Source organism: Podarcis melisellensis (genome assembly GCF_964234715.1).
Source record: "Podarcis melisellensis genome assembly, chromosome: 17".
NCBI lineage: Eukaryota > Metazoa > Chordata > Lepidosauria > Squamata > Lacertidae > Podarcis > Podarcis melisellensis.
In genome coordinates this window covers 14,057,306-14,078,087 of record NC_138534.1, presented here as the reverse complement: position 1 = coordinate 14,078,087, position 20,782 = coordinate 14,057,306, and the positions used below count along the sequence as shown (strand labels likewise).

General features: G+C 42.8%; 1 long non-coding RNA gene across 1 annotated transcript in view; it reads left to right on the top strand.

The window, feature by feature from the left end:
- Positions 1–6,364: 6,364 nt before the first annotated feature.
- Positions 6,365–20,782, top strand: part of LOC309360385 — a 115,741-nt gene continuing 101,323 nt past the window's right edge. The window contains exon 1 of the long non-coding RNA XR_014164083.1: positions 6,365–6,626. This is a non-coding gene — a long non-coding RNA (uncharacterized lncRNA). The remainder of the gene's footprint in view (positions 6,627–20,782) is intronic.

Genomic DNA, 20,782 nt, shown 5'->3' with positions numbered 1-20,782 from the left:
ATACTTTCACGGCCAATTTTGAATGAGAGAGTTAAAGATCTGTATATGTACGGGATCCGGACATAGCTGCCTGATAGCCAGAAATGCAGGCTTCAAATCCATCTTTGCAGGATGAACTGTATAGCTCTTGCAGGCCTAGAATCAAATTAATCTGGCTACATTTGTTCTGACCAGATCATTACCAGCTTCTATTTTATTATAAGAATATTCCTGAGATATACATCTCTTAAAAATGCACTTTTGCGACATGAATGTATACCACGCTCAATCCCGCCTCAAGAAGAGAAGTTTGCCAGCCATAGGAAAACTTAATACCCAACTATGCACGTCCCAAAGAACCCTTTTTGGCCAGAGGCGTTGGTAAGGTCAAGCAAAAGAGAAAACAGAGACCATTATTCCACATTACGAAGGAAAGGGGAAGAAGAAGTAGAAGAGGAAGAAGAAGAAAAGACATGATTGGCATTAGGATTAAAATGTAAGGTGTAAGGTTGCTGTGCCCTGAAAGGAAAGGTTTCAATATGAACAATTTGGAGATGGCGTCTCCAAATCCTAAGGAGAAAAGCATTGTACCCGCATGTCCGAAGATGAAAGTCACGCCCGCGCTTTCCCCATATTAAAAAGAGCGAAGATCATTAAACTTGCATTTAGGCACAGAGAGAAGGACGCGAACTTCGCGTTTTCTGGCATACCAGGACATTGGCTCGGCCTCATATGGTAGCCTGGTCATCTATCTAGCCCGCGCTCAGCCGATTCTGGCGCGCAACGACCCCTAACAGCCAGATCCTACAGCGCAGCTGCAATCCTATATACAGAGTTAGGCCGGGAGCGAAGGAGAGCGGGTCCCCTTCAGCTCGGCGGGACTTAACTTCTGGGCAAGTCGGAACGGCGCTGCAAACGAAGGGAAACCCGCGAAGTTCCTCCGGCAAAACAAAAAGCACTTGAGACAATTTGTACACCGCCTTCCCATACCGCTGGCACGCGAGGCGGTTGACAAGCTCCGTCGGCTCCAGCGAGACACGGATCCCGCTCCACTCGAGGGGCCAGAGCAGCTCGGGCGAAGGATCGGGCGCGCCGAGTTGCCATCCCGAGACATCGGAAGAGGAGGGGGGAGGGTGAAAGGCGGCCATTCGAGGACGCTCGCCCGGCCAGGTGGTGATGCCTGCGTGCGCGCGCGCGCGTTTCGCACCCAGCGATTTACATAAGCGACGAGAGCGCAAGAGCTGGAGCTCCGCCGAAGTCGTGGGGTGGGGAGACGAGGGAGTGGAAAGAGCCCGGACTTCTCCCTCCCTCCCTCTCTCTCCAGGTGCGAGATCGGTTTCCCTTACCTGCTGCAACACTTCTCTCGCTCCGAAAGGCGACCGCCTCTTGCGGAACCACCAGGTCGGCGAGGCGAAGGAGGACACCCTTTCCTTCTTGGGGGGCTACTTCCACCCCACCCCCGTTCACCTGCACGAAGCTGGTCCCCCCAGTCCCTGACACCCCCCCCCCCCCGCCTGTCCTGTCTCCCCTCCATCCTGGTGCAGAGCGAGAAAATGCGCCAGGCAGGGCACCCTCCTCCTCGGTGCCTCTCCGCCAGGCGGGATGGGGGGTCGTGCGCTCCGGCAGCCTCACCGGCACCCCTCTCCTTTCGGCCGGGCGATCGGAGTGTCCCAGGCGGACCTGGGGCTCTGGAGGCTTCCGGCGGGCCGGAGAGCGCGACCCCTTCCCCGTCCCCATCGCGGGGCTCCGCAGGGAGGGCGCAGCGAGCGCGCAGGGAAGCCGCGCTCTGCCTCCCTCGCCACCTGCTGCTCTACTGCAGCAGGTCGGCCAAAGGGGAGGACTCTTCAGCGCGCCGAGGCCAATCGGCGGAGAGGCTCCTGGACTGGACCCCCCCCCGCCCCATTCCCGGTGTGGCCCCGCCCACCCCAGCGAAGGCCCCGCCCCGAGAGAGGCAGGCGAGCGCGACGCGCGCAGGAAGAAGCTGCGTCCTGCTTGCGCAAAGCGGGGCCGGAGGAGGAGCGGAGGCTCCGCGTTGTCCCAGCGAAGCAGCGAGGGCGAGGCTGGTTCGGGGCGGCCGAGATGCATCTGCGCATCCTTCTCCGGGGAGAGCCACTCACCGTTTGCAAGCTCTGGCGCCGAGTAGCGGGGGGGGGGGCAGAGAGGAAAGCGCCCCGCGGGGAGGACAAATGCCCAGCCCGAAGGGGTGCCAACGTGCATCAAATTTTGGGGGGCCCCAGGTAAGTTCTTCCATGGGCGTAGCGCAGGGGGGTGGGGGCGGGGGGAAAGCTGCCCCCATCAATACAAATCAATACAGACCTGAGGTTCTGGCCCCCCCCATATCAAAAGTCTGCTGCCCCAACAATAATCCTGGCTACGCCCATGAATCCCACCTCGCAGAATCGATCACACATTTCAGCACACAATTGAATGGCAATGGCCAGCCCCCTCAAATTTTTAATTTTTTATTTTTTTCAAATATCTGTATTGAAACTTAACATATATGCATAATAACCAAAATACCCAATGATTCCCTCACATAAAGTATAATATCTAAATTACAATAGTTGCTTAATTATAAAACCCACCACCCACCCTCTACTTCCCTCCACAGCAATTCGGCTTCTTTATATTTCTTTCTACCTTTTCCCCCTTGCATTCTATAATAAATTACTTTTGTTAAATTTTGATTTTTACTTCTTTGTTTTGTTATTGCTTACATTTTTTATTCTAATCCTATTAACATGTCATTTTTAGAACAATATTTTGACATAAAATCTTTGAAATACTTCCACTCCATTCTTAACTTTTGATTTGATTGATATCTTATAATTGAAGTTAATTTTGCCAATTCTATATACTCACTTAATTTGCAAATCCACTCTTCCTTTGTTGGTATGTCCTGAGATTTCCATTTTGTGGCAATCACTACCCTGGCAGCTGTTGTTACATATAAAAATATTTTTTTCCCCATATGTGGTATGTCTTTGCCCACCAACCCTAACAGATAAGCTTCATGATTTTTTTATCAAGTTTTTTTTTTAGCATTTTCTTAAGTTCCTCTTGTATTATAGTGGGGGAGGCAAAGGGACCTCACTCCCCAGATGTTGGCTATTATGCCAGCCCACTCTCCACAGGCACCCCTGGCACAGAAAGTCCCTTGGAGGATGCCCAGGGCTTCTGCCCTCGAGACCTCCTTGTCTGCACAGCTGCCACAGCAGAAGGCTTTATCTGAAACATAGGACCCAACTCCGAGGGGCCTAAGGAGTTCTTACTGCCCCCCCCAAATTGTTTTGAAGGGGCCTCCTCCCTCCCAAAGGTGATGAGCATTGCCATTCAAATGGTGTGTGTGCACTGTGTCTTGTGATGCAGGGAGGACTTACCTAACCCCCCAAAAACATTTTTTATTCAAGTTGGCACCCCTGATCTGAAGGAAGCAGTCTGAACTTGGACAGAAATCCCAAGGAGCTCTGTTTACTTCAGGCTGTTCTGCAAACAGGGCTGGGTTTGTGTGCATTTTTGGTAGGTGATCCCAGCTGAGGAAGGCAAGTGGATCATCGTATCCGTTACCCACCGGTCACTCCCTTTTACCTGGTTTTATTTGGGTCAGGCTAAAACTCGCCACAGATATAGAAGGCAAATTCTCCAGTTTTGTTTGTTGGCATGGAAGAGAGAAAGTGTAGAAGCCTCAGTTTTTGGCAGGTTGATCTCTGCTATCTTAAAAATGTATCTACATATAAGAGGCAAGATTTAGGTCTTCCTCAGTGTTCTCCCTTTCCCCATGTGTGTGTTTAAATTAACAGCGAAAAATAGTGATTTGATACTGGCTTTCATAATCATCTGTTTGGGGTTTAAAAGGTCCAATTGGAATCCTGGTGTTTTGTGAGGGTGGATGTTTTTTGACAACAAAATTGTTCTCAATAATTCCAGGTTGCCAAGATTTTTGGTTGGGATTCAGTCACAGGAAAATTCAGTTTTGCCTGTTAAGGTTGGTTTGGAGCTCTTACTACAAACCGATCTGAAAGCTGTTTGATTAGTAAGTTCACAAATTTATGTCCAAAATGCGAATAAGTAGACCAGGCATTGCTAATGTTGAACTACAGTTCCCATCTTCCTTGATCATTCATCATGCTGACTGCTGACTGCACACTTTTGGATCCCCCATGAGCAGTGCTGGATTTAAGTATAAACCAAGCAAGCTATAGCTTAGGGCCCCACTCCCCCCCAAAAAAAAATTAAAGGAAAATAATAATAATAATAGTAATAGTAATAGTAATTTATATCCCACCCTCCCCAGCTGAAGCTGGGTTCAGGGCGGCTAACAACAATAAAATAATACAACATTCTAAAGTCATTTCATTATAAAATGAAATAAAAATAAAATAAAAACCTGGATGTACATTGATAAAATACATATTTTGTTATGTGCAAATGGCTTTACATACCTATGAGGTCCATAAATTACCATATAGCATATATTCAACACAAAAAACAGTGACCATTTGGTTGTTGACTAACGACAGCTGGACATAGAAAGGGCCCCATTACCTTGGTAGCTTTGGGACTCATCCAACCTAAATCCGGCACTGCCCATGAACAGTGTTTTTCTCTAGAAAAATTGTACTGGTACTCCTCACACAAGGGAGAGTCCTGACACTCTGCCAGAACATCACTCTTCCCTCTTTAAGTCGGGCAGAAACTTCCTGGGCTTTGGGAAGGAGGTAAGAGGCTCTGATTTGGGGAGAAAAACGTGCCAGGACTGCACATACCAGGACGCAGGTGGCACTGTGGATTAAACCACAGATTAAACCACGGTTTGAATCCCCGAGATGGGGTGAGCTACCATTGCTGGGTCCCTGCTCCTGCCAACCTAGCAGTTCGAAAGTACATCAAAGTGCAAGTAGATAAATAGGTACCACTCTGGCGGGAAGGTAAATGGTGTTTCCGTGCGCTGCTCTGGTTCGCCAGAAGCGGCTTAGTCATGCTGGCCACATGACCAGGAAGCTGTACGCCGGCTCCCTCGGCCAATAAAGCGAGATGAGCGCTGCAACCCCAGAGTCGGTCACGTCTGGACCTAATGGTCAGGGGTCCCTTTACCTTTACTGCACATACCACCAGAAAAATAGCATCGCCCATTACCCAACATTCCACATACACGGTTTGGCAGGACGTTAAATTCAGAATGCTTTTCCTTTGTCAGGAAAGCAGCACTGGCTGCTGCTTGTGGATACTGTTGTACCCAAGTGGGCAAAAATACAGATGTGGCCCTTAAATTAGGTATGGGCTGAGGGTGCTCTGCTTTTCCAAAGATCCTAGTTCATAGTCATAGAAGCTCTGGCTCTCCATTTCTTATTGACCACACTGGATGGAGCTGAGAGGAGGTGGAGTCTGACAATCTCTGCCTGCTCTCGTTCAACAATACTGGCAAGCTGAGCAACTTTGAAATGGAAGAGTAATGAAATCCCCTCTATACAAGATTGGATCCAAAAGCTGACAGAATATGCCGAACTAGATGGTTTATCAGAAAAAATAAATAATAAATCAAAACAGGAATTTGTTTCAAAATGGGAGCTTTTCAGAGAATATCTGAAAAATAAATATAGTAGTTTAAATTCTGTTTCAGCATTCGAGGAACTTCAGTAATAGTTGCAAGGTAGATATAAGAAATTAGATTTATTAGGAATAAGTTTAATTATGATAAAAGTGTGTATTGGCAATAAGTAATATGAATTTGAAATATGGAATAGACGGGAAGTTGGGTCTTTAGTGTTAAGACCAATAGATGTTTTATTGTTTGCTAAGAAAATTATGTGTCTATGGTTATTCCTGTGTGTAATTTGGTATTTGTGTTTTTTTTTCTTTTTTTCTTGTTGTATCAATAAAAATATTTTAAAAAAATAAAAATGAAATGGGCAGTGGAAGGTGACCGTGAATTCAGTGAGGCATCACTGGACCTCAGACTTTGCCAGATTCAACATAAAAATTTTGCTCTGCCTCCTATTCACGTTCTGATTTTATATATATGGTATATATTCTTCATTGAAAGCTAAAAAGCAATATATAATTGTAAGTGCACAGGGTAAAAAAAAAATGTGAAAAGGTGGGGGGAGGAGAGAAAACAAGGACAAAGGAAAACAACAACTCCAACACAACCTTAATTCAGAGGGTGAATGTTGGAAGATGTGGCATCCCATAAATGGTTGCTGAGTTTTGACACGAAGTGGATCACTGTATTAATTTTGTGTTCATCCATATAACCGCCATTTAATAATTTTGCGCTGTGTTAAATTCTAGATATGAAATGCAATGGGTTCAATGGACTTCACTGGCAGCAAAAGCAATTCATGGTACAGCACTGGAAGGTTAACCACTCTCTTGCTACTAAGATACCGTATTTTTTGCTCTATAAGACTCACTTTTTCCCTCCTAAAAAGTAAGGGGAAATGTGTGTGCGTCTTATGGAGCGAATGCAGACTGCACAGCTATCACAGAAGCCATAACAGCAAGAGGGATTGATGCCTTCACTGCGTAGCGATCCCTCTTGCTCTTCTGGCTTCTGAGATTCAGAATATTTTTTTTCTTGTTTTCCTCCTCCAAAAACCAGGTGCGTCTTGTGGTCTGGTGCATCTTATAGAGCGAAAAATACAGTAGTTCTATTTGTATTTTAATCAATTGTTTTTATACCTGGTGTTAGCCGCCCTGAGCCCTGTCTTGGTTGGGGAGGGTAGGGTATAAATAAAATTTATTATTATTATTATTATTAACACACAGCCAAGCAGTTGGCAAAGGGAGTGCTGGAGCTCAGTCTGCCTTCTTGAAACACAAGAAATACTTCTGAGACTTCCATTTTTATTTGGCCCTCAATCAGCATAGATGGGCAGTGGTGGGGCTGCACCATTGTAAGAACCAACCAAACTGTCACAAATGTAGCAGGCTTTCAAATTCCCAAGAAATGTCCTTTTGGCAGAAATGTGTGGGTTTCTGCTGAATCTGCTGTTCTTCCATTTGTTCTGGAATGAGGTTTCTCTGGCTGCATACACAACACACATCGAAAGCCATAGCTGTCAACGTTTCCCTTTTTTTAAGGGAAATTCCCTTATTCCGAATAGGATTCCTTGCAAGAAAAGGGAACAGTTGACAGCTATGTTTAAAGCACACACACAGTCTCCAATTAATCCCAGGAACTGCAGTTTTCCTCTCACAGAGCTACAATTCCCAGACACCCTTTACAAAAAAAAATTACAGTTCTCAAGATTCTTTTTGGGGAGTGTTTTAAATGCCACCTCTCACTTGATAAAAAAAACATAGATTTTATCAAAGTTTTAAAAAGATATACAAAAGTTAATGTCAAATATCCAGTATCTTTTTGGAATATCAAAGCTAAAAGAAATTAATTGAAATAAAAACGCAAACCGAAAAGAGGAAAAGAAAAGAGAAAAGAAAAGAAAGGAGAAGAAGAAGAAAATAGATTCTCATCCAACATTTTCTATTTTCACACCCTGGGAGATTGCCCTTTCTTTATTTCCTTTTGTTACGTGCGAGTGTGGGTGCAATAGATTCTTGTTTGATTGTTCATATTGAGTCAGTTTGTAAAAAAAATAATGCAGTACAAAATCTGTAGACGAAAAGTAATTTTTTAAAAGCAAGCGTGGTATTCTTTAAAGTTCTAAACTTTGCACAGTTGCATAAGGCTTTGCAGCTCAATGAACATTAACAGATCACCTTAAAACTTATTATATAGAGTAAGTTTATGTCGTATATAAACTGTGCATGTCAGAGTAAAGCTGTGTTAACATTACCAGCTTAAAATGCACTAATTCTTTTTCGCTGTTTGAGCTGAAGCTGGTTTAGGGGGAAACGCATCAAAATGCAGCATTTCCTAAGAAACAGTATATTTGTATGCTTCCTGAATCAGTGCGGGGAGCACACTCGATGCATTAATGGCTGTGCATGCACAAGCTAAATCCCATTGAGTTCAATGAGCCTCACTCCCAGGTAAGCGTCATCCTAAATCCACCAAAAAATGAAACCAAAGTCTGCCCATTTGCACTTAGGGCATCATGAACATAAGACAACCTAAATATGTATTTAAGATAACAATTTTATTTAAGTTGTTTTGCCGTAAATAGGTCAAATCTTTATGTGGGTATTGGAATGGCTTATTTATATGTTTGGCAGGTGTAAAGAAGCCCATAAAACATTTTAAATCCAATTTGCCGTATTTTCCCGTGGATAAGACGCCCCCATGTATAAGACGACCCCTATTTTTTGAGCCCAAAATTAAGAAATAATTAATTGCAACATTCCATGTATAAGACGATCCCCAATTTTAAAATTAAGAAATAATTAATTGCAACATTCCATGTATAAGACGACCCACAATTTTAAAGTTTAAAAAAATGGGGGGGGGGGAATATAGTATGTCACTTGCTGGAAATCTGATCGAAATTAGTACTGCTAAAAAAGTGCTCAGTTGAAGCTGGCCTTACTTTTATATCATCTGATTTTATTAACACTGAACTGAACTTCAAACGGACCCCCTTCCCCAGTTATTTTCAAGACATATCATTTTGCTCACCTCTGGAAATTCCTGTATGCAGAAAACCAGGAAAAAAAAAATCGTTCTGTTTTGTTTTCTGACAACCATAAAAATGCAAACATTACATTCGTATGAGCAAACCTCTTAATTATATGGGATAACCCTTTGTAGTCTAGGTTCGAAGGAGAAAGGAAAGCACGCATGCACTTTAAGAGAGAGAAAAACCAGCTCTAAAAGAAAAGAAGAACTTTTGGTTCAAACCATCAGCTCTTCAAATGCTTCTCTCCTAGGAAACAAAAAAGTAAAGAACAGATTCCTTCTACAGGACCTCCATTAAACTAAGTTATAAGAAGACTGTATCACCTGTGCTTATTGCAGCCATCAGGATGTGATTCCTACAATTTTGAGATAAAGGGACACAAATATTTTTGTGTATGTGTTCAGACATTGGCTACCCGACAATGCATTGTAGAAAAGAATTTTCCTAATTTCTCCCTTCCCCCCTTTTGTTTGTTTGTATAATTTTTAAATTTATTTAACAAAGATTAAACAACTATGTACTGTCACCTCTGAATACAACACAGACCCTTGGTCAAAGTGTATCTGCTAAAATCATCACAATCGTAACAAACATACAATGATACACAATAACTTCCCTTGCTTGGACATGAAATGTAAAGATATATTGTATCTGCACCAGTCCTGGTCTGCAGGGTTGATACAAAGACCGGAGGAAAGAAGAAAAAATACTAATTTAAAAATGTGCTTAATGTCAAACTGTGCTGTAGAGCATAGGCTGTATGCCTCAATATTTGTATAATCTAAAGTCACCCTAGACTACGTAAAAATTAAATGATGATGATGATATAACTGACATGGAAATTGAAGGTAGCAAGAGGGGAAACAAGATTATATTTTTATTTTACCGTATTTTATATATATTTATGAGCATGGAATGAATTTTTCAATTAGAAAAAAAAATTCTTATACTGCTACAAACCAGCATGCTAATGCTATCAAAAAAATACCCCATTCTGTTTCCTTTGTGTCGTATGCTTTGTGCCTAACATAGTAAAAAGAGATTTTCGTTTAAGAGGAATTTCCCTAGGATTTATCATTCCTGACTTAAACTGATCCGACTTTTCTGCTGATTCCTTTCACAAGCTCACCAGAGATGGGTAAAAACATCTTGTCCCCGTTCTTTCAAAGAGCCCATTGGCAAAGTTTGTGGCAGAAACACTCCCCAAACACTTCTGGGCCACATGTCTAGGGCTGCCCACTCCCTTGACCCACCAGATATCAGCCATGACACAGAAGTCTGCGGAACCCACTTGGAGACTTGGAAAGAAGTGTAACTTCGTCTTTATGTGACTTCCAAGTTTTTTGCGCACCTGTGTGCCGAACTGCAAATCTGCTCTGCAGACACACTGCAGGGGCCAGTTCTTACATGCTTGCAACGTCACTGAATGACTCATCACTTGATGACTCAACACACGGTGACTCATAGATGGTATGTGAAGTGGCTCCATTGAAAAATCGCTGCCACAGAGGCGGCACAGAAGATTTATGTTTGGGCTTAGGGAGGTTTACAGCAACTTTGAGAACCTTTATTCCAGAATCCATGGCCTGCAGCAAGAAGCTTGTGAAAGCACGGAACCTCTTCCATCTCAACCAGGGTCACGTTATAAAGCTTACTGGGTGAGCGGCGGTCAGTTTCTTTTGCCAAGAGAATCTATGACGTATAAGGTGGTGTCATTAATATGCAGATCCACCCTCTCCCGTCTTGGATGGTTTTGCCTCTCATCAATTGAGCCAGGTATCGGTCCAGCAGTGCTTGGAAGGCAGGTGGGGCTGGCTGGGTTAGGAACATGCAAAGTCTGGTCCAAGGAATGAGCTGTCAGTAGCACCATCATGCCAGAAGCTGTCAACTTCTGCCCAAGGTTTCATAGAATGAAATTAATTACCATGCAGATCAGATGAGACCCGGCTTAGATCTTGCAGTAAGGGGGGGACTGAAGGGGGAGCCAAAGTGTTGTCCTCCAGATGTTGCTGGAATACAACTCCCATCCCCTTGGCTGGGGCTGATGAGAGTTGTAGTCTGACACCATCTGGAGGGCTCCATGTTGCTTACCCAGGAAGTATGGTGTTTGTTTAAAGCAGTGTTTCCCCAAAGTAGGCAATATCGTGGGGCGGGGGCGGGACTGGAATGATCATGGGGGGCGGTGGTAGCCTTGGGTGCAATTGGGAGGTGTTGAATAAAAATAAGGAGGCAGTGGAAGCGTAAAGAAAGAAGATAGGGCCTTCTCGGTAGTGGCACCCTCCCTGTGGAATGCCCTCCCACCAGATGTCAAAGAGAATAACAACTACCAGACTTTTAGAAGACATCTGAAAGTAGCCCTGTTTAGGGAAACTTTTAATATTTGATGTATTACAGTATTTTAATATTTTTTTGGGAAGCCGCCCAGAGTGGCTGGAGAAGCCCGGCCAGATGGATAGGGTATAAATAATAAAATATTATTATTGTAGATAAAGACATTGTGCAATGACGCTTTCCAATGTAACACAGAGTTAAAATTGTAGTGGTTATTTTCCAAATTGACACAGAAAATGTAAGTTATAACCAATCTGTGGTCAAGTCCGCTGACAGGTCTTAAGAATGTAGATTTCCAGGGGGGATCTGAGTAATTTCTTGAAAGCATGTGGTAGGCCAAATAAGTTTGGGAACCTCAGGTTTAAAGGGAGACCAACCCAGAGTTGGCACTGAGCAACCTTGGGCAGCTACTAGCACCCCAGCACCCCTCAGCCTGGCACACTGAGCAGCCTGTGCCATCTAGCCGTCCCATAACTTCCCAAAATTTCTCTCACCTACCATCACTACTAGGAATTGTTGGAAATTTAAAGTGTGGGTGGTGTTTGGAGAGCCACAACAGCAAGCTCAGTACACCAGCAGCCACTGAGAAGATGAAGACATTCACCAGAAGAATCTTTTCTGAAGGCCCTCTTAAACCTGGAGCTCACCTTGCTTAAATCCATCTATATTAGAAAATGCTAGATACGATAGATGATAGATGATAGATAGATAGATAGATAGATAGATAGATAGATGATAGATAGATAGATAGATAGATAGATAGATAGATAGATAGATGATAGATAGATAGATAGATAGATAGATAGATGATAGATAGATGATAGATAGATAGATAGATAGATAGATAGATAGATAGATGATAGATAGATAGATAGATAGATAGATAGATAGATAGATAGATAGATGGATAGATAGATAGATAGATAGATAGATAGATAGATGGATGATAGCTAGATAGATAGATATAGATAATGCTTCTGAAAGCAGTATGCTCACTAGCTGTTTCCAAAAGGTAGGAATTGCTTTGGCTTCATTCAGAAGTTCTAAGAAGCAGCAGAAAGCTTTTCTCACGAAAATCAATGGATTACGTATTATGCTAGCATGAAAATAATAACTACAAGAACAACAATAATAATCAGGAGCACTTAATGATTTCATAAGCAGCCATTTCCCTACATTAGTGTGGTTTTTTTAAAAAAGGGTAAAGGTAAAGGACCCCTGACAGTTAAGTCCAGTCACAGACAACTCTGGGATTGCGGCACTCATCTCGCTTTACTGGCCGAGGGAGCCGGCATTTGTCCGCAGACAGTTTTTCCGGGTCATGTGGCCAGCATGACTGAGCTGCTTCTGACGAAACCAGAGCAGCACATGGAAACGCTGTTTACCTTCCCACCAGAGTGGTACCTATTTATCTACTTGCACATGCTTTCGAACAGCTAGGTTGGCAGGAGCAGGGACCGAGCAACGGGAGCTCACCCCGTCGCGGGGATTCAAACCACTGACCTTCTGATCAGCAAGCCCAAGAGGTTCAGTGGTTTAGAGTAGACCACAGCACCACCCGCATCCCTATCCCTGCATTAGTATAATACCACTATTCAGTATACAAAAAAGATTTATAAAATGTGCATCATTTTATTGCAATCAAGCCTTATACGAATTTTGTGAAATATAGACCCACAAAGTTGGCCCGGGACTTTTTGTTGCCTGATATGTGCAATCTGAAAATATTGTACCCACATCTGCCCCTAAAAGCACAAGTTCATAGTACCCCTTGTTGGTCAGGTTGCTTTGGCATCCAAAGCAGAAGACCACAAATGTCTTTCTTTGAGAGTAACAATTTTCTCACCCTAGTTTGTTCATCTATATCAATTCAATAAGCTTATTAAGGGGTAACCAGCACATTGTGCTAAGTTGGCAGCTGGTTCTGTGAACTACCTACCTCTGGGCCTTCAATCAATATCAGCCGTTGATTGATTTTGTGTTTGATTTTGTATATTTCAGTCTCTCAACCTATAGCTGCCTGAGCAAGTGGCTGCATTGATCCTTCCTACCTATAGAAATCCTACAGGATTGCAACAAAGGGCTTTGATCATGCCGATCCCTGGATGACTCACTTTTTCTGAATGTTGGATTGCGCAATTATCCCTTCCGTCCATCCTCAGATTACTCTAGTATTAAGGTCGCTAGCCTGTCATTCAACCCTACAAATTCAGTACAAAGTCTGATGTACAAAATTGGAACAAATCATGACTTGTGTCAAAGGGAATTTGAGAGAAGTGGTTCATTAATTCACAGCTCCTTAAATAATAATAATAAAAAACATTTATCTAGTTCAGGGGTCAGCAACCTTTTTCAGCTGTGTGTCGATCCACCGTCCCTCAGACCATGTGGTGGGCCGGACTATTTTGAAGAGAAAAAAAACGAATTACTATGCCCCACAAATAACCCAGAGATGCATTTTAAATAAAAGAACACATTCTACTCATGTAAAAAACACCAGGCAGGCCCCACAAATAACCCAGAGATGCACTTTAAATAAAAGGGCACATTCTACTCATGTGAAAACACGCTGATTCCCAGACTGTCCGTGGGCCGGATTGAGAAAGCGATTGGGCCGCATCCGGCCCCCGGGCCTTAGGTTGCCTACCCCTGATCTAGTTTTTCCATTTTTTGCCCACATGCCAACCCTTCAGTCAAGGCCTAAAAACCACCACTAAAGGAAATCTGAAGTCTAGTTTTTGAGGAAAACCTAGAACATATGATTAAAATAAATGCATAAATTGAGCATATGGATTGTGTGATCCATGCTGTGTGTTGCCAATAAATAAATAAATAGAATATCAGAAAATTATATTACGGACCCACATGACAGTGAGTACAAACTCTAATTGTGCTGCCTCCTATGATACATATTTTTTTCCAAATCCTGAGCCTTCCTGGAAAAAAGGGAGGGAAGGAAGAAGGAAGCATGAGTCAATATATATATATCATTAAAAAGCAAAAAAAGAAACATTAAAAATTAACAGCACTAATACCAGCTGGTTAAATATAACTCATGTTTAAAGGTTAAAAGTACTTCACAAGGATTTTCCTTGCCATTAGCCTGTTGGGCATCAGATTTTATCAGCAATGATGCCCAAGGTGTTTTCCTTTAAGTCCAGCAGGAGTTGGAGGAGAACAGAAACTGGTTCGTGGACAACTCTCTTCAAGAGGGTGGAGGCTTTAATTTCAAAGGAGGAGGCAGCTGTGTTGAATGATTAATTTAGACTCTGTTTCGCTTCTACGTTGGCCAAGTAGCTACATTATGTTTCCAATTTTCTTGTTCTTTTTAAATTAAATTGCAGGAAATCGGCTGGCAGATTGCTTACATTATTAATTGCAGCCAGGAATCCTGTAGCACCTTTAAACCTAGTGTGGAGCTAGCTTTTGTGGGTTTGAATCCCCTGCATCAGATTCATGAAGTGCTGTCTTCAGCTGACGCCGTGTATAGGCACAGATCTGCAGGGAGGGGATATTAACCGTGGGTTCAAATGCTATGAAATGCAAAAGGTACACTTTTAAATTTTAAACGAGTGTAAAAATTAGCACCATGACCGTTCACGTCGACAGCAGAGCCATCTTAGCGCCACTAAGCTAACGAATAGTTCAGCGAGACAGGAAACCGTTGTCCTTATTCCTCCCCAAATGGATAAAATCAAATGTTCTAATAAATTACAATTTAGCAGTTTCTCTTTGCAATTCCTTTGTAGGAGATTTGTAACCTTGGGATCAAAACGGGGAGATCCCAATGCTCCCCTGTTGTTTTCTGAATGTTGCCATTGCCGATGTCAAATTTATGTTCATTAGGGGTTTTTCTTGCCCTATGTGGAACACAGAATGGCATTGCTGGAAGCAGACAGCATAGACACTGGAAGAGGACTAGGCAATCTCAACTGGGCACTACAGTTCTGGGTACCACAGCTCAAGAAGGACACTGACAAACTGGAACGTGTCCAGAGGAGAGCAACCAAAATGGTCAAAGGCCTGGAAACGATGCCTTATGAGGAACGGCTAAGGGAGCTGGGCATGTTTAGCCTGGAAAAGAGGAGGTTAAGGGGTGATATGATAGCCATGTTCAAATATATAAAAGGATGTCACATAGAGGAGGGAGAAAGGTTGTTTTCTGCTGCTCCAGAGAAGCGGACACGGAGCAATGGTTCCAAACTACAAGAAAGAAGATTCCACCTAAACATTAGGAAGAACTTCCTGACAGTAAGAGCTGTTCGACAGTGGAATTTGCTGCCAAGGAGTGTGGTGGAGTCTCCTTCTTTGGAGGTCTTTAAGCAGAGGCTTGACAACCATATGTCAGGAGTGCTCTGATGGTGTTTCCTGCTTGGCAGGGGGTTGGACTCGATGGCCCTTATGGTCTCTATGATTCTATGATTCTATAACTGAGTGGCTCTCAAGCCTTCTGGCATCCGTTCAGGAGAGCCACATGGACCACTTCCTATTGCACTTAAGCTGCACATTTGTTGCTGATGTATGTAAATGTTGGACTGGGAAGATGAAGACAGATACTCATAGACCAAGCTGGTGGAGTGGAAAAGCAAACAATGCTCATTTCAAGTCTCTCCCCAGCTGTGAACTCACTAGATGAAGGCCAACGCTGTATTCTCATCCTTATCCCCAGCCCATGCAATAACAATAACAATAATAATAATAATACATTTTTTATTTGTATCCCGCCCTCCCCGGCCAAAGCCGGGCTCAAAGCGGCTAACATCATATAAATCAGACATAAAATGCATAATACAATACACACTATGCAAATAAAATAACATTCCACATTCATTAAAATAATATAGTATATTAAATATGGTAAATCAAAATGGAGGATTTTGCAACACTGAACAAAATATATTTGATTTTATGGGTAAAGGAAGAAGAAAAAGGTTTTAAAGGATTTGAACAAGAATGAGCTTCTTTTTTTTAAAAAAAAAGTAATGAAAAATAATGGGAGATAATTTATAATGTTAACCATTTTTGGGGTCTCTAAGTATTGTAATTAAGAAAATTAGCAATAGGGGACTAATATCGACTTGCCTTACAGAGTCATTGGAAAAACAATTATTTATTAATGAAATGTTTTAAAGCCCTTTCAACAAAGGACTCTGTGTACCTAATTTGGATCTCCATCTTCCCCCATTTTCTCCTCACAATGACCCCATGAGGTGGTCTCAATTGGGAGAGAATGACTGACCCATGATTCATGGCCGAGCAAGGATTTGAACTCAAGTCTTCCTGGCACACTGACTTCAGTCTCACTGGCTCCTGTGTAAGATGGGGAGTACCTTGTACACTCTTCCATGTGACCTAACTGCTGAGGCATCTCTTAAAAGCTTTAAATTTCGACTGATTTCAATCTATACATATTCCTGCACAAACCCATGTGTTTTTATTGCATTTATCTGTGTTGCTTATCTATACCCTGCTTTCCTGTGGTGAAACATTCTCAAGGTCGCTGACAACCCCAAGGTTGCAGGTTTGATCCCCGTAAGGGACAACTGCAGAGCCCTATATAATCTCAGGGTCCCTTCCAATTCTTGGATTCCATGAAAATTATACCGAATCACATGCTTGCACCTTGACGTGATTCCCAGCATGCACGCCGTGTTTTGTCCTAAAGGGCCAGTCCTTGCATTCAGTGATTCAACACACCTGGACTCTATTGATTGCAAATGGGCCACACCCAGTCATATCAACAAGCTGTTTCGTTTCCGCAGCTAATGCAGTTTCCAAAGGTAATAGCCAAAATAAACACTCTCAGGGCCCACATTACCAAACGCAGTGATTGTATCTTTACAGCTGTAACCACTCCCTCGTTTGGAGACAGTGTCAGCTGATAACCTGTCCCACGTTCAGGTTATTTTAAATAATTAGAACAAAAAAATGAAATGAAATAACACAGCAATGTGCAGACATATGCCTGCAGCTGAATTAGGCGTCTCAGTCCCTGGTGTCTACGTGCCAGCCAGGTTACTTGCAAGTTGCATTTTATCAAGGTTGTGCTAAAATTGTGCACCGAGGCAACTCACATTCTGTGCAAGAAAATCCCAATTAAAAGCTTATTTCTGTAAATGATGACGATGATAATTTATTTATACCCCGCCCATATAAAAGTATATAAATCAAGCAAATGTATTGAATTTCTCTTATTTTGCATCATTCCTATGCCATGCTTCTATTTTCAATATTTTATTCTGGATTTGCTATTTCTGGGAAAGGGCAATTTGAGATTTCAGCAGACATTACCCATTGGCCCCAATACACCTCCAAGCACCTTCATTTTTTTTAATGAATATTTATTAGCATTTTCTATAATAAAACAAAAACAAAAATAAACAAAAAATAACAAACATACAAAAATACAAAACTTAAAAACAATTAAAAACACATAAAATTTCAATTGCTTATTTTCTTTTAACTTATTTCTCAGACCTCCTCACACCTCCCCTTCTTGTATTCCAATTCAAATTATTAGCTCAGCAAATCCTTATTACTTATTTCTCAACTTTAATTTAATAATTTATCTTAACATATTATTATTTTACTTTTTCTCCTTCATCCATTTCCTCAATTTATTTTTGCTAACCTTATTTTCATTTAATTTAATTCATTTTAAAATCCAAATTTACCTTATCCAAACTTAAACCTCAATACTTATACCTCGTTTCTCATTCTTAAAACATTTTTTCTAAGATCGACCCAAATTCCCTTCCACAAATTTCCCAATTTTCATACCAATAACAAATGAAATAAAAACAGAATAAATTGTAATTATGAACCCTTTGGATTCCCAAACTCCACCCCCCCTTTCCCGGTTTCAGCCCCCAATAAGTGTCCATCAGTCTTGATCTACTATCAGCCTGGAGATCCAAGCACCTTCATGATGTAAAGGGCTAGAAGCATGCTTCATTTTTAAAAAATCAGAAAGCCGGATTCTGTACATGATAAAGCAGTCTCTAGGCCTGCAGCATTCACAGACCTTTGCTCTTGGGAGCAGCGGCTCCCAAACCTTTTTCACCACAGACCACTTGAAAATTGCTGATGGTCTTAGTAGCCTACTTTAATGATTTTTCTGCCTGCTGTAGCAACTATAATGCACTGTACTGGATGGTTTCGAATTGCCTTTTTATTGCTTATTTTATTTCCTATATTGAAATTTTACCATTTTCATTCCACGGTCTTCAAACTGCAATACAATAAAATTCCATATAAGAAGTAAAAGGGGCAATAAAAGGACAATTAAAAATCAGGATGAATATTTAACGCAAACATGCTGCGGACCACCAAAAAGAAGCTCACATAGCACTAGTGGCCCAGGAATTATAGCTCAGGAACTGCTGTACTACAGGGCATTGTTGTGATTCGAGGACCTGATCCCCGCTTGGGGAATGAAAACACGTGGACACAGTATACTGTATTTTTCACTCTATAAGATGCACCAGACCACAAGACGCACCTAGTTTTTGGAGGAGGAAAACAAGAAAAAAATATTCTGAATCTCAGAAGCCAGAACAGCAAGAGGGATCGCTGCGCAGTGAAAGCAGCAATCCCTCTTGCTGTTCTGGCTTCTGGGATAGCTGCGCAGCCTGCATTCACTCCATAAGACGCACACACATTTCCCCTTACTTTTTAGGAGGGAAAAAGTCTTATAGAGCGAAAAATACGGTATTAGGTTAATGTGCAAGAAAAGGCCACAACTTTATTGATTACAGCATGTGAGAAGGTATTGGCCTAGGCATTGGACCACCGGAAATTTGTCTCCACCCACTTGGAGAGGGGTGAGTCTGTTGAGGGGTTAACCACCAGTAGGGGGAGCCTGTTGATACCAATACAACTGTAAGCTCTCCCCTGATGTCACTGGGGGTCGTGCCATGGCCCCCCGCCACTCAGGCATCGGACAGGATCCACGACCACCAGATTTCTTTAACGGAATACCCGTAAGTGAAGGGGTAGGCGATGGCCACACCTTGCCCTTCCATACACCATTAACACATTCCAATGCCTAACCGCCAAAAACCCAGAAAGTTGTGACGATTGCTATGAGGTAGGCGAAAAAAAACCAAGAGGGCGGTGCCAATTTGCCAACTGGAAAAAAATTCCTATCAGGCCCCCGGACAACCAGGGCAACCAACCATGGGTCCATAGCAAGGTCAATCAAGAAGCTACGTCCTAAAGGAGTGGTAGAAGGGTGACTCGAGGACGATCAGGAGCAATGGTAAGGAGAGCTGGCGTGGCTGCATTTGAGCAGCCAAGCCATGCCCCCCAGGTACCACCCGATTGGGTGGCAAAGAGGGAGGCGTGGCGCATCAGCGATGACGAGGGGCAGGGGGCTGAACGCCCCCTGCAAGACGTGGGAATCAACTCTCCTCCAGAAGGCGGAGAGGCTTTATGTAATTTGAGAAATGGAGGAATGAACTCAGCTGGTAGAGCACGAGGCTCTTAATCTCAGGGTTGTGAGTTTGAGCCCCATGTTGGCCAAAAGACTCCTGCATTTCAGGGGCTTGGAAACATCCTGGGAGCCAATGTAGGTCTATCAGAATCTCTTCCACTAGTGGAAGTGCAACCCTATCCAGTTCTGGCAACTGAGCAATTTCTTGGAAGTACACCAGTGGCCAAAATGGTGGAAACCTTTTGGGGAAAGTGTATTTCTGAGGTTTGATGGCTCATAACACCATTTTTTAAATTGAGCAATACCATAAAAATATATATCAATGGAAAGCTACTGCATATCAACCTAAGCAAGTTGTGCATCCTTTTTCTGGTTATTTTGCTATAATGTTTGATAGGGTACAGACAATTGAACGAACTTGGTTGCATTACATTCTTCATTAAATTATCTTTCCATTGATAATTATGATTATGGTGTTATGGGCCATCAAACTTCAGAAGTACACTTTTCCCAAAATGATTCCACAATTTTAGCCACTAGTGTAACTACAATGGCTGTATACCTGAAGGAGCATCTCCACCCCCATCATTCTACCTGGACACTGAGGTCCAGCTCCGAGGGCCTTCTGGTTGTTCTCTCCCTGCAAGAAGTGAGGTTACAGGGAACCAGGCAGAGGGCTTTCTCAGTAGTGGCACCCACCCTGTGGAATGCCCTCCTATCAGATGTCAAAGAAATAAACAACTATCTGACTTTTAGAAGACATCTGAAGGCAGCCCTGTTTAGGGAAGCTTTTACTATTTGATGAATTATTGTATTTTAGTATTTTGCTGGAAGCCGCCCAGAGTGGCTGGGGAGGTCCAGCCAGATGGGTGGGGTATAAATAATAAATTTGTTGTTGTTGTTGTTGTTACAGAGGCTCTGCCTTGGCCTTTGCTCACCAAGATGTGAGAGCTAAGTGTCATCAGCCTACTGACAGCATCTTATCCCCAAATCTCATATCCACATACTACACCACAAAACACACACACACACACAGAGAGAGAATGTTTGTTTGTTTGTTTGTTTCACTAATATATTAACTGGAGGGAGATCATGGCTATGATCCTGTGCATACTTACCTAACAGGAAGACCCTAAGACAGACCTTTTGGTACATCCATCTCGGTACACTGGCTGGAGCTTCACATAGGGGCAGAAGTGGTTCATTGTGTTCAGGGGAATCCACTATGCTAGCTTCCCAACCGGTGGCTCACTCTTGTTTACCAGGAGCGGCGATGCGATGGGGAGGTAGGTGTGATGCCAGCGCAACAGAAGGGTCTCCAGTTTGGCTCTGCCAGTGCGCTACACTGTGCCAAATCTCTGCTGCCTTGCTCCTCCATCTTTCCTGGTCAATGACAGTGACTCACCTGCTGTGAAGCTAGCGCAGGGTCTCCCTTCCACCAGGTGAGTTATTTCAGAACAGT